General features: G+C 43.6%; 1 pseudogene across 1 annotated transcript; it reads right to left on the bottom strand.

Moving 5' to 3' along the window:
* Nucleotides 1-410: 410 nt before the first annotated feature.
* LOC308273945 (zinc finger CW-type PWWP domain protein 1-like) lies at nt 411-10,772 on the bottom strand (annotated as a pseudogene). Its single transcript has 3 exons — nt 10,745-10,772; nt 9,634-9,758; nt 411-2,315 (listed from the first exon to the last, which is right to left on the bottom strand). The product of its transcript is annotated as a zinc finger CW-type PWWP domain protein 1-like (transcript).
* Nucleotides 10,773-11,509: the final 737 nt, after the last annotated feature.

Raw genomic sequence — 11,509 nt, 5'->3', positions numbered from 1 at the left:
CGACGGCCCTGCCTGTTCCCCTCAGCTCCTCACACACAGAGAGGTACTAAGCCTGGTTCTTCAGTACAAGGGAAGTCTAATTCTAATCACCATCCATAGCCATCTAAAATGGAATTTACATTTTAATCCCATTTATTAGTTCAGTAATAGAAAGTCTGGCCCTAAGAGCACAATTATTGTATCTTGGCAGAGTGCACCTAGCATATCTGACATTTGAACAACTTATTTTGAACACTCCCCATCTTTATGCAACAACATTACTTTCTTTTTTTTTTCACAACAGTAACCTGCTTTATTAACACATAAACTGCATAGCTCTGACTTGAACGTTGTAGCCGATTAGCAACCCCAACACTTATCAACTGCTCTGGGATCTCTGAGGCGGAGAACTGGAAGGCAAGAGCACAGGACTACTCGAAGAAGGCCACAGGGAACTCCCCTGCGCCCTCTCTGTGCTGCAGCTCCCCTCCCTCCTCTGACTCTCCTCCAATATCTTCCATGAGCTGCTCCAGGTCCAGGTCACTGGAGTCTCCAGCTTCAGAATGGACCCTTGCAGCCTCCTTAGTCAGCGGCTCCTGGGGTCTAGGCCCTTGCTTCCCCCCCCGAGAGGCGGGGCACTGGACGCGCTGGTGAGGTCAGGCCCTTTGACACCATGCTAACTTCTCTTTCTTTAGACAAGCTGGTTGCTGAGACCTTGCTTTGGGGAATGTGAAACTTCTTCTTAGGGCCTGGCTGGTCCACATCTGAATTCCTCTGCCCCTCTTCACTTCCCATTATGGGGGCAGGAGATGCTGTGGATTCACTGTCCCGAGATCTCTTCACTATCTTCCTTTTCACGGTCTTGTTTTGTCCATTTGTCATGCATCTTGGCGTGAGTTTTTTGGTCTGTCTTCTGGCTGACTTGGGACAATGTAAAGTTGGATCTCTTTTCTCTTCTTTTTCTTCCTCCTCCATGTCTGATGGCTCCTCCTCATTCTCCAAGCAGGGCTGTGGGCTATTAGCACCAGAGACCATTAAATCTTTTCCTTCTCCAATGCTGTCAGATCCACTGTATCGGCTCCAGAAACCAAACAAGTTAAGCCGATCCTGAATGCTGACCTGTTTTGCCTTCTGAGCCATCACGACGGCTGGCCCCAGCTTCTGGACATAGTCCTTGTTCTTGTACTTTTTCATGCCTGCTAGCTCCAGGGTCAGCTCCTAAAAGTTCTTCAACATGTTGACTGGGATCCATGCACGAGAAACTGTTTCTCAAAAAAACGTCACGTGGTATTTAGCCGGCAAGTAATCAACATGAGAAGCAAAAAGAAAATATTCCCCCAGCTCAGGATCAGATTCTACCATGCCTGGCCACCAGGGGTAACCATATTGCTTGGCCCAGATGATGGACCCTGGGATATAGGAAGCATAGGCCACATCACTTTCACGCCCTGTCACAGCGATTGTAATCCAAGTCTGTATTTTGACCACAGGACCAAGTATCTGGAAGAACTGAGGGGTCAATGTTTCCATGCAGCCGCCTCCACTTCTCACAGTCTGAAGTGGAACACTGGACCCAAACAAACTAGATATTGACCAAAACCACTTTTCTTTCTTTTCTGCTGACCTCTGATCTGAGAATGATCCTGAATCATTCTCTTTGGTTGCTCTTTTTGCCTGTACTCATGTCCACCTTGAATTTTCTCCATTTTTTCATTTTGAGCTGCCTTCTTTCTTTTGTTTAAGGAGAGCTTATTAAATTTCTTCTCAGAGGGTGTAGGAACTGGCTGGCCTGGCTTAGATGTCTTTATCTCAGAAACAAGTTCATCTTCTAGAGAGGATGAAATCTCTGCAGTATGAGGTTTCCTTACCTTCTCTCCATCAACATTACCATTATAGGTAGCAGAAGCAATTCCTGGTTCTTTGTATGTTTGTGTACATACTATGGGCTGGGCACAGGAAGTCTCTGCAAAATTAAAGCCAGGTCCCATCCCTCCCAAGCATTCTTGCAGGGACTTCTGTAGCACCATCTGGACAATCTCCTCAAATTCTGCATTAGTAAGACTTGATTTTCCCTTTTCTTTCTTCTCTGCTGGCTTGATGTTTTTAACCTTTCTTTTTTTCTCCTGGCCCGTGCCTGGACCATTCTCTATGTTTGCCACCTTTTTCTTTCTTAGCTTGGACGTTGGCAGGACTGGCTTGGCTTCTGCATCTGGGGAACTGATCTGCAGAGACTCCTCCTTGGGTAAGTTAGGACCACGAGGTATTATACTATTCAATTTTTGTGTAGGTGGGGCAAATGTTTTCCTTGGTCCCTTTCCACATCCTAACACCTTCACCTACAACTGGAGAAGAGCCAGCTACCTTCCCGGGCGAGGAGAACCTGGAGACGTGCAGCAGCCTGAGCCGCTGAAGCGACTCTGCAAACCTCGACCTCCAACATTACTTTTTTTTTTTTTTTTTTGCAGGTCTGGGGATGGAACCCAGGGGCATTTGACCTCCGAGCTACACCCCCTGCCCAATTTTTTATTCTTTATTTTGAAACCGGGTCTCACTGAGTTGCAGAGGGCCTCACTAAGTAGCTGAGGCTGTCCGTGAACCGAGATCCTCACTCAGGTCTCAGCCTCCCGAATGCTGGGATTACAGGCGTGCGCCACCACGCCCAGCTCAACATTCCTTTCAAAAGCAATCATGTAATGAATCTATAATAATAATGGTTAGAAAGAAACTCATACAGTGAACTTTTTTTTTTTTTTTTTTTTTTTGAGCCTGGGGATTGAACTCAGAGCCATTCTACCTCTGAGCTACACACTTAGCCCTTCTTTTTTTGGGGGGAGGGGGCGGGTCTGGAGATGGAACCCGAGGCATTTGACCTCCTGCCCTAGATTTTATTCTTTATTTTGAAACTGGGTCTCACTGAGCTGCGGATGGCCTGTCCCCGAACTGCAATCCTCTGGCTGGGATTACAAGCGTGCACCACCATGCCCAGCTTGTTTTTTATTTTGAGACAGGGTCTCATAAAGTTTCTGGGGGCTTTGCTAAATTGCCAAGGCTGGTACCTGTGATTGTCTTTCACAGACTCCCATATACTGAGATTACAGACATGTGCCACCATCCCAGGCTTTAATATTCATTCTTTTATTAGAAAAAAAAATTGGCATCAGGGACTAAACCCAGAGGCATCTTACGTTCAAGCTACATACAACCCCACACATTTATTTTTTTATTTTTATTTTTTGCTTTGAAACAGGGTTTTGCTAAGTTTCTGAGGCTGGTCCTGAACCTGTACTCCTCCTGTCCCAGGTTCTCAGGTACTGAAATTACAAGCATATATCACCATGCCTGGCTATTAGCAATTTTTAATTGTAACACAAAATTTATCTCAATCTTTTTGTATGTGTGTGGTACTAGGGATTGAACCCAGGGGCATTCTACCTCTGAGCTACACCTCCAGTCCTATTTCATTTATTTATTTATTTATTTATTTATTTGTTTATTTATTTATTTTGGTGGTACTGGGATTCCTGGAAGCCCTTCTACCTCCGGGCTCCAATCCCAGGCCTATTTTATAGTTTTGAAACAGGGTCTCTTACGCCAGCGCGGCTGGCTTCGAACCTGCGCGATCCTCCTGTCTCCGCCTCCCAAGCACGGGGATTACAAGCATGCGCCACCAAGCCCGGCTCATTTATTATTTTGAAACAGAGTCTCACTAAATTGCAGAGGGCCTCACTAAGTAGCTGATGCTGGCTGTAAACCTGTAATCCTCCTATCTCAGCCTCCCAAGTACTGGAATCACAGGCGTGTGCCAATCACTCCCAGCTTTATCTCAATCACTGTGTGTGTGTTGGGGTGGGGGGTATATGGTACTGGGAACTGAACCCAGGGGCATTCTTCCTCTGAGCTACACTTCCAGCCCTATTTTATTTTTTTATTTTGAAACAGAGTCTCACAAATCCAAGGGTGGTGGTGTATACCTGTAATCATAATATTTGTGAGGCTGAGACAGAAGGATTGTAGGCTCAAGGACAGCCTCAATAAGTAGTGAGACTCTCATCAACCTAGAAAGATGACCTTGTTTCAAAATAAAAATAAAATCAAGCTGGGAAGCCGGGCGTGGTGGTGCATGCTTGTAATCCCCACGCTTGGGAGGCTGAGACAGGAGGATCGCACAGGTTCAAAGCCAGCCGCGCTGGCGTAAGAGACCCTGTTTCAAAACTATAAAATAGGCCTGGGATTGGAAAAAGGTCTGGGAGTACAGCCCAGATGTAGAAAGCCTCTGGGTTCCACCTCCAGTACTACCAAAAAAAAAAAAAAAAAAAATCAGGCTGGGAGTGTAGCTCAAAGGGAGAATGCCTCAGCCGGGCGTGGTGGCGCACACTTGTAATCCCCACACTTGGGAGTCTGAGACAGGAAGATCACATAGGTTCGAAGCCAGCCTCAGCTACTTAGTGAGGTTCTCAGCAACTTAGTGAGACCCTGTTTCCAAATAAAGTATAAAATAGGTCTGGGAGTGTAGCCTGGAGGTAGAAAAGCCCCTGGGTTTCACCCCTAGTACCACACACACACAAAAAGGAGAATGCCTCTGGGTTCAATCCCCAGTGCCACAAAAAAAGAAGAAGATGATGAAGATGAAGATGAAGATGAAGAAGGAGGAGGAGGAGGAGGAGGAGGAGGAGGAGGAGGAGGAGGGAAACTGGGTCTCCCTAAATTGCTGATGCTGGCTTCCAACTTGCAATCCTCCTGTCTTAAGTCTCTCAAGTAATAGGATTACAGGTGTATGCCACCATGCCTAGTGTAAAAAAGTATTTCTTAAAAATAGATATTAAGAGCTGGGCGTGGTAGCACACACTTGTAATCCCAGCATTTGGGAAGCTGAGACCAGAGCATTGCAGTTTGTGGACAGCCTCAGCTACTTAGTGAGGACCTTCACAACTCAGTAAGACCATGTTTAAAAAAATAAAAAGACTAAAAAATAGGGCTGGGGTGTAGCTCAGAGTTAGAATGCCCCTGGGTTCCATCCCTAGTATCGAAAAAAAAAAAAAAAAAAGCTATTAGGACCAGATGTGGTGGCACTAGGACCAGATGTGGTGGCACGCACCTGTAATTTCAGTACTTGGGAGGCTGAGACAGGAGAAACACAGGTTCAAGAACAGCCTCAGTATTTAGAGAAACTTTCAGCAACCTAGAATGACCCTGTTTCTTTCATTTTCTTTCCTTTTCTTTTCTTCCCTTTTCTTTTCTTTTCTTTTCTCTCTCTCTCTTTCTCTCTCTCTCTCTCTCTCTCTCTCTCTCTCTCTCTCTCTCTCTCTCTTTGTGTGTGTACTAGGGATTGAACCTAGGGGCATTCTACCTCTGAGCTACACTCCTATTTTTTTCTTATTTTTAAATTTTGAAACACGGTCTCACTAAGTTGAAGAGGGTCTTACTAGATTTTTGAGGCTGGATGTGAGCCTTTAATTCTCCTGTCAGCCTTCAAAGTACTGGGATCACAAACATGTACCGCTATGCCCGGTAAGACCCTGCTTCAAAATAAAAATAAAAATAGAAAAGGCTGAGGGTATAGCTCAGAGGTAGAATGCCACTGGGTTCAATACCCAGTACCAAATAAGTAAGTAAATAAATAAATAAATGTGTGTGTGTGTGTGTGTGTGTGTGTGTGTGTGTGTGTGTGTGTGTGTCTGGGAGCTAGGCTCCCAGACGTATTTTTTTATATATATTTTATTAGGAAACAGAGTCTCACTAAGTTGCTGAGAGCCTCACTAAGTAACTGAGGCTGGCTTTTTTTTTTTTTTTTTTGGTGGTACTGGGGTTCCTGGAAGCCCTTCTACCTCCGGGCTCCACTCCCAGACCTATTTTATATTTTTGAAAAAGGGTCTCTTACGCCAGCGTGGCTGGCTTCGAACCTGCACAATCCTCCTGTCTCCGCCTCCCAAGCGTGGGGATTACAAGCGTGCGCCACCACGCCCGGCTCTGAGGCTGGCTTTGAACCTGTGAGATCCTCCTGTCTCAGCCTCCCAAGTGCGGGGAATTACAAGTGTCCACCACCACACCCAGCTTAAATGGTGGTGTTTTTACTAAAATTAATTTCTATTATTTCTTGGTATAGTCTTGGCATTTCATCTTGCCAGAAAGTGTGGAAGTCAACTTCCTCTCTCCTTCATTTATTTATTTATTTATTTATTTATTTATTTATTTATTTATTTAACAGTTACAGTCAAAATGGTAAAGCCAGGCCTGGTGGCACTCGCTTGTAATCCCAGCAATTTAGTGAGACCCTGTTTCCAAATAAAAAAATATAAGATAGGTTGGGGGCATATCCTGGAGGTAGAAGGCCCCTGGGTTCCATCTCTAGTACCACAAACAAAACAAAACAAAACAAAACAAAACAAAACAAAAACAAAAACACAGTAGGATCTATGAGGACCAGCAAAACAAATACACCTTGGGGACTTCTCTGGAAACCTTTCCTTCTGGTTCAGCTTTACTAAAGTATCCAAAGCCTATGAAAGAAATTCATGCAGTGTCTCACAAAACATCCAAAAATAAGTCTAAAAAACACAAAGAAAAGGACCATATAAAAAAGCAGGACATTGAGATGATGGAGGAAAAGGAGGAAGACCTTAAAGAGAAGAAATAGCCAAGCTGAATAACTCCAGTCCAAATTCCAGTGAAGGGGTTGAAGAGGGCGCTGCACTGCCTCCACAATTGAGCCTTCTTCAACAATTGAACTTCCAGGTTATTACTATCATTGTCATTATTATTATTATTATTAATTATTATTATTATTATTACTAATTTTTTGAAACGGGGTCTAAGTTGCGGAGGGTCTCACTACGTAGTTGAGGCTGTCCTTGAACCTCGATCATCCAGTCTCTGCCTCCCAAATGCTCATATTACAGGCCTGTGCCGACATGCCCAGCTACTTCCAGATTATTTGATAAAGTACATCGTTATAGTCTCCTATGAGCGAAGCTAGAATTACAAGGATGACTGCAATGCTGAGTATGACCAGTATAAAGCTTTGTATGCGAGGATGAGACAGCAGCCAGAAGATTTGTCAAACTGCATGAGCAATGAAAATGCCTTTCCCCAGGCTCCAAAGAGTATCAGAATGTTCCTTAAGAAGTCTTTCAGGAATATCAGAAGCGCAAACAGTCTAGTCCCAATTGCCATGAAAAAAATATATATATACAGATGCCAGTATCTTCATAACGAGCTGGCTCACATCAAGAGACTCATAGGTGAATTTGACCAACAGCAAGCAGGGTCCTGGCACTAAAGCTCTGCTTGGACCAGATGATGTGAATAAGCTTAAGTTTATTTATTTAAACTTCCAAATGACCATCGGGCGTGGTGGTGCACGCTTATAATCCCAGCATTTGGGAGGCTGAGACAGGAGGATCAGGGTTCACAGACAGCCTCAGCCAATTAGTGAGGCCCTTTGCAAATCAGGGAGACCCTGTTTCAAAATAAAAAATAATAAATAGGGCTGGGGGTGTAGCTCGGAGGTAGAATGCCCCTGGGTTCCATCCCTCGTACAGGAAAAAAAAAAAAAAAATCCAAATGAGTTAGGGTTTTTTTTTTTTTGTTTTTTTTTTTTGTTTTTGGCAGTACAGGTTGGAACCCAGGGGCATTCTACCTCCGAGCTACACCCCCAGCCCTAGTTTTTATTCCTTATTTTGAAACAGGGTCTCACTGAGTTGCAAAGGGCCTCCCTAAGTAGCTGAGGCTGTCCTTGAGCTGCAATCCTCTTGTCTCAGCCTCCCAAATGCCGGGATTACAATCATGTGCCATGCCTGGCTCTGTGAATAGACTTTTATATGCATATGTATACATACAGGCTGACTTGATCTAGAGTATTAAATTTACTCTGCAAGTTAACCCCCATTGCAATGGTTGCCGTAAGGTGTTTGCTAGTTGTATGTACAGTGTGAGTAATCCTTAGCTATAGTGTGGTTAATCATTAGCTACACTGCTTCCCGATGATCAGAGCAACGGGAAGCACTGTGGCCTACCAGCGTCCGAAAGCATGTGCTCAGCCCGTGTGTGTGCAGAAGTGGTGTGGATGTGCGCGTGCATGAAGGAAAAAAGCTGCCGCTCTCAGGCCAACCACTCAGGTTCAACAAGTGACATGTGTTACTGAAGGTTTTTGTTTTTCCTGTCATATCGCTACTTCTATTGTGGAAAATCAAAGCATTTCCCGTTTAATAGTTTGTCAGCTTTATTAATATTGGGCAAAAATGGATGTGTTATAAAAATGAAACTGATCTAAAGTCTTGGGTCAAAATTATAAAATTCTATGTGTCAGTAAACTATATACTGCTAAAAAGTATTTTTTGAAGAAAGGTATGCAATGAAGTTGTTACCTACAGGAATAAAAAAAATCTAAAAATTTTTTTTTCATCCTAGATGCTAGAAATATAAAACAAGCGGATATATTTAACCAAACATACTGTGATTCATCAGACAGCACAAACTTTTATTTCATGGAGTTTTTCTATTGACATTGATTTAAACTATCACTTGTTTTATTATGTGGGAACATAAGTTATATGGTCAAAAATATAAGGATTTTGAATTAATGTTGATTCGAGTTGTGTTGTCTTATTGTATTGTCTTTTTTTTCCTTTTCCTTATTTTGGTGGTATTGGGGTTTCTGGAAGCCCTTCTACCTCCGGACTACACTTCCAGGCCTATTTTATACTTTTTAAAATTTGGAAGTAGGGTCTCTTAAGCCAGCACGGCTGGCTTCAAACCTGCGTGATCCTTCTGTCTCTGCCTCCCAAGTGTGGGGATTACAAGCGTGCGCCACCACGCCTGGTTTGTATTGTCTTTTCAAAGTGCTGCCAGTTGAAAAGGGAAGCATTGTGTTTACAAATCTGTTTTGAATGTTTGCAAAAATTTTGGTAGTATCTTTAATAAAGATATTTCTTTCCACCATCCCAGAATAAAAAAGACATAGAATATTGCCCATTGCTTAGAAAGTATTATGCCCTGCTGAGCATGGTGGCACATGCCTGTAAATCTCAGTACTTAGGAAGCTGAGACAGGAGGATCGGTCACAGATTCCAGGCCAAGGCCAGGCTCAGCAATTTAGTGCAACCCTCAGTAACTTATCCCACACGCCTTCTCAGTCCAATCCCGTCTCTACACCCCCCCAGAGATATTCATTATTTTGATTGTTTACGATAAATTAGTCTCTTCTAGAATCTCATATAAATAGAAATAAAGCACCCAAATATCAAAGAACCATAAAATATAGAAAATAAAAAGCATGAGTCAGGTATAATGGTAACCCCCTGTAATCCCCTGTAATCTTAGTACTTGGTAGGCTGAGATAGTAGGATCAGAGGTTCGAGGCCAGCCTCAGTATTTTAGGGAGGTTCTCAGCAACATAGTGAGACTCTATTTAAAAATAAAAATTAAAACAGGGCTGAGGGTATAGCTCAGAGGTAAAATGCCTCTAAGGCATTACTAGTACCACAAAACAAAACAAAAACAACAAAATGAGCCAGGTAGAGTGGCATAAGCCTATAATCCTAGTACGCAGGTGCCTGAGACAGGAGTATTGCAGGTTCAAGGCCAGCCTCAGCAACTTAGCAAAAACACCAGCCCCACAAGGTGACCCAGTACAAGAAGGGCAAGGACTCTCTGTACACGCAGGGAAAGCGGCGGTATGACCGGAAGCAGAGTGGCTACGGCGGGCCGACGAAGCCGATTTTCCGGAAAAAGGCCAAAACTGCGAAGAAGATTGTGTTGAGGCTTGAGTGTGTTGAGCCCAACTGCAGATCAAAGAGAATGCTGGCTATTAAGAGGTGCAAGCATTTTGAACTGGGAGGAGATAAGAAGAGAAAGGGCCAAGTGATCCAGTTCTAAGCTTCATCTTTTGTTGAGAAGACAAGTTATTGTTATGATCACTTTACTTGATTGGTCTTTTGGAAGAGAATAAATTAGAGCCGTTAACAACAACAACAACAAAAAAAAACCGTCATTAGCTTAGTGGGACCCTGTTTCCAAGTAAAAAAAAAAAAAAAAAAAAAAGAAAGAAAGAAAAGGATTCAATTCCCTAGAGAGAGAGAGACAGACAGACAGAGAAGAGAGAGGAAGAGAAAGAGGGAGGAAGAAGGGAGGGGAATAGAGGAAGAATGAAAGAGACAGAGAAATGAAAGGAAAAAGAAAGGAGTAAAAAACCCTATTTCCTCCATGAAAACTTCCTGCCGGGATAATTCCAGTCCATATAACTAGTGGAGCAACTGGAAGAAATTTATCTTTTACATCATTCTTTTGACACTAACTTTTACTATCTTTTGCTGTTAATTCCAAATTCCCCTCTTTAGTCTGATGAGTGTCATTTTATTTATTTGTTTGTTTATTTATTTATTTATTACAGTACTGGGGATAGAACCCAGGGGCATTCTGTCTCCAAGCTACACCCCAGCCCTATTTTTATTCTTTATTTTGAAGCAGGGTCTAAGTTGCAGAGGGCCTTACGAAGTAGCTGAGGCTGGCTGCACACCTGCAATCCTCCCGTTTCAGCCTCCCAAATGCCGGGATGACAGGCACGCACCACCATGCCTGGCTAACGAGCATCATTTGCAAGAAATGTAGAGAGGCAGAGTTCCACTTGAGCACAGAGCTCAAGGTCAGGCGGGCAGCCACCTGGATTCGAGGGGCTTTAGCTGGACGTGGTGGCACACACTTGTAATCCAGAATTTGAGAGGCTGAGACAGGAGGATTGTGGTTCGCAGGCAGCCTCAGCTTTAACTACCTGGATAATCACTCCAGCCATTCCACATTCCTAGTTCTGTTTTGTTATTTTACAGAATGGAAAGTAGTTCTACAGAAAGAAGGGGACAATATTGAGATCGTCTTTGACATGACCATTTGGAAATAAGATCCTCTACCGTGATACAGGAAGGTGCCAAGCTTTAATCTGGAACCAGTACGTATATTTCAATGATTATATATATATATATATATATATTTTTTTTTTTGCGGTACTGGGGTTCCTGGAAGCCCTTCTACCTCTGGGCTACACTCCCAGACCTATTTTTTACATTTTTATTTGGAAACAGGGTCTCCTAAGCCAGCGCGCGCGGCCGGCTTCGAACCTGCGCGATCCTCCTGTCTCTGCCTCCCAAGCGCGGGGATTACAAGCGTGCACCACCACGCCCGGCTATTTCAATGATATTTGCTCTGTTGTATTAGTCTGCTACCAAATACTGACAATATTGAATGGAAGCCGGGCGTGGTGGTGCACGCTTGTAATCCCCGCGCTTGGGAGGCAGAGACAGGAGGATCGCACAGGTTTGAAGCCAGCCTCAGCTACTTAGTGAGGCTCTCAGCAACTTAGTGAGACCCTGTTTCCAAATAAAATAGAAAATAGGTGTGGGAGTGTAGCCCGAAGGTAAAAAGCCTCTGGGTTCCATCCCCAGCACCACACACACACACAAAAAAAATTGAATGGAAATCAATTTGTGCCTTCATCTGACTAGTTACTAGTAGAATTCTCAATTAGTATTCTTCTGTTGTT

Source organism: Muscardinus avellanarius (assembly GCF_963383645.1).
Source record: "Muscardinus avellanarius genome assembly, chromosome: 15".
NCBI classification, from domain to species: Eukaryota; Metazoa; Chordata; class Mammalia; order Rodentia; family Gliridae; genus Muscardinus; species Muscardinus avellanarius.
This window is presented reverse-complemented; position numbering and strand designations above follow the sequence as displayed.